At 48.4% G+C, this 2,891-nt stretch overlaps 1 protein-coding gene across 2 annotated transcripts in view; it reads right to left on the bottom strand.

The window, feature by feature from the left end:
* The window catches only part of Gga3 (golgi-associated, gamma adaptin ear containing, ARF binding protein 3), a 15,253-nt gene that overhangs the window by 8,771 nt on the left and 3,591 nt on the right, over nt 1-2,891 (bottom strand). The gene's annotated exons all lie outside the window — the stretch shown is intronic.

The raw sequence follows: 2,891 nt of genomic DNA, 5'->3' as shown, positions 1-2,891 counted from the left end.
GGAGATAAGAGTCTCACAGACTTTCCTGCCTGGGCTGGCTTTGAACTGTGATCCTCAGATCTCAGCCTCCTGAGTAGCTAGGATTACAGGTGTGAGCCATCAGCGCCTAGCTTGCTCCCCATTTTTGAAGCTGCACACAGTGCTCATCACTGTCAAATGGACATTTACTAAACCCCTACTAAGTAGCACCAGCCATCGTACTGTCTGTCCCTAGGACCACATCAATGGGATGGAGTATTCAGCTCCCTCAGTTTAAACGGCCTTCTGCTATCATGCACAAAGACAATGCTGGAGAGTTCTGAAGTCAGCTGAGGCTTCAAATTCCTGGCACTGAATGAAAAATTTGGTAATAACTTGTTTTCAGTAGTCTTTTCAGTTCCGTAGCACCAGTGCTTAGAGGACAACCCACCTGAGGAGGTCCAATGGTTCTCTGCCTCTTCTAAAAGGCTCTCTCAAACTATTTGCTAAATTTAGGGCTTCAGGCTCAGAAGATGTATATACTTTCAACACACTCATGTTGCGCACAAGACAGACTGTCAGCTCTCTGACAAGAGGTCAGGTTAGAAGTTCCTCAATTCTGATGTCTTATGACTGTGGGTGTTTCCTTAACTTAAAAAAAAAATCAGGGGCTGGGAAGGTGGCTCAGTGGTAGAGCCCTTGCCTTGCATGCCTGAGGCCCTGGGTTCGATTCCTCAGCACCACATAACCAAAAAGAAAAAAGCCGGAAGTGCCGCTGTGGCTCAAGAGGTAGAGCGCTAGCCTTGAGCTGAAGAGTTGAGGGACAGCGCCCAGGCCCAGAGTTCAGGCCCCACGACCGGACCCCAAAAAAATAATAAATCACCAGTTAGAAGCCAGCCACTGGTAGCTCACTTCTGTAATCTTAGCTACTCAGGAGGCAGAGATCCGAGGATCAAAGCTTGAAGCCAGCTTGGGCAGGAAAGTCAAGCAGGTTTCCTAAGACTATCTCCAATTAACCACAGGGAAAGTGAAAGTGAAGCTGTGGCTCAAAGTGGTAGAGTGCTAGCCCTGAGCAAAAATGCTCAGGGACAGCGCCTGGGCCCTGAGTTCAAGCCCCCTGATCACTACCACCACCAACAAAATCACGAGTTAGAGCCCAGCTTTGGAACTAATTTCTATCACTTGAAATACTTCAGGCTTTCACAGCACACCACGAAGCTGTGGGACTCAAAAGCATGATGCTCTGAGGAGCTGCCCACCCCGAACATTTACATCTCCTGGGAAGAGTGACACACCTCATGGTTCAGACTAGCTGCAATGCAAAAGTGTTTTCCTAATAGAGTAAAATGTGGATCCCACACCGGATACACAGTGGACAGTCATCAATCAATCTCTTCCTCTCATTGCTCCTCTCCCCCTAGCACTGATACCTTCAGGAACACTCCCGGTTACTTTTCTGTGTTCCTGCATTCATGCCTGGAACCTCTCTTTTCCATAGCCGGAAACCTGGAACCTCACTTTTCCCCCTCCAATCTGCAGGAAGCGCTCAGACTGCACAGGGCACAAAAAGCCTGGCTAGAGGCTTTTTGGTCACATCACTTCCCAGCGACTGCGGCTTGCCCAGGGCCACCGAGATCCTAGCAGGGGCACATGTCCCCCCAACCCACTCACCATTCTCTTCCTCTTGGCACCAGTGCAACACTAGAGTCTCCCTTGTAGACCCTGACTTCTGGAGCCACCCCTTTGGGCTGTGCTCTGACTCATGATTTCTATTTTTGGGTATCTGGTGAAAGCCTCATTCTCTTTTTGTGCTTCTAGATTTCCTGCTGTTATTCTCAGCTTAATTCTATCTCTAGCCTTGACTCTTGGGGGACCGAAAAATGTCACATCGTGATGGAAACAGTAGCACTGAGTAAGCCATGCTAGCATGGCTCGGACACCCGCCATGGAACCCGAATTCCACAGGGCAGTGATTGGAAATGAGCAGGTGCAAGAGCACGGGCTAGAAAGACACCAGAGTCAATCTGTATGCTCGGTCTTGAACCAATATGTGGTGAGTTGCCAGGTCTCTCTCAGCACTCCCCAGCCCCAAAACGAATGAACAGCGTGCTAGACCCAAAGGGGCTATAGACAAAGAACAAGAAACAGCCCTTTCCTTGAAGAAGTTGTACCTTTTTGGTTCAACATATGAAAAAAAAATATCCAGTGCATAAAGCGTGACAGTACCTAATTATAAAGGTTAATTTGGTAGTGAAATGAGCCTGAACACACTCGTCATTTCTCCTGACTTAAAAAAAACAAAAACATCTATAAATGGTGCTACTATTCAAAAACCCATTTGCTCCCATTCCCAGGCACCACGGCTTGAAACCTCGCTGTTAATTCCCCTCCCCCCCACCCCACCTCCCATTCTCCCTTCTCCTCCTCTTCTCTAATCTCTCCGTTTCTTGTCTTCTGGTGGACAAAAGAGATTAGAACTTAGATTCGGGGCTGGGAAGGTGTCTCAGTGGTAGAGCGCTTGCCTTGCATGCATGAGGCCCTGGGTTCAATTCCTCAGGACCACATAAGCAGAAAAAGCCAGAAGTGGCGCTGTGGCTCAAGTGGTAGAGTGCTTGCCTTGAGCTGAAGAGCTCAGGGGCAGGGCCCAGGCCCAGAGTTCAAGCCCAGGACTGGCAAAAAAAAAGAACTTAGATTCGATTCTAGAACTTCTCCATTCTATATAAAGCACCAGAATCAACGGTCCAAATATTTCTGATTTCATCAGCTACACAACAAATAGGGACTTGAAAGTCAGGAGCTTGTGGCTCCCACCTGTACTGCTACCTACTCAGGAGGCTGAGATCTGAGGATTGTGGTTCAAAGACTCCCCAGGCAGGAAAGCCTGTGAGCTTCTTTTTTTTTTTTTTGGTCCGGTCATGGGGCCTGAACTCTGG

This window comes from Dipodomys ordii, unplaced genomic scaffold, assembly GCF_000151885.1.
Source record: "Dipodomys ordii isolate 6190 unplaced genomic scaffold, Dord_2.0 Scaffold7, whole genome shotgun sequence".
Classification (NCBI taxonomy): domain Eukaryota; kingdom Metazoa; phylum Chordata; class Mammalia; order Rodentia; family Heteromyidae; genus Dipodomys; species Dipodomys ordii.
This window is presented reverse-complemented; position numbering and strand designations above follow the sequence as displayed.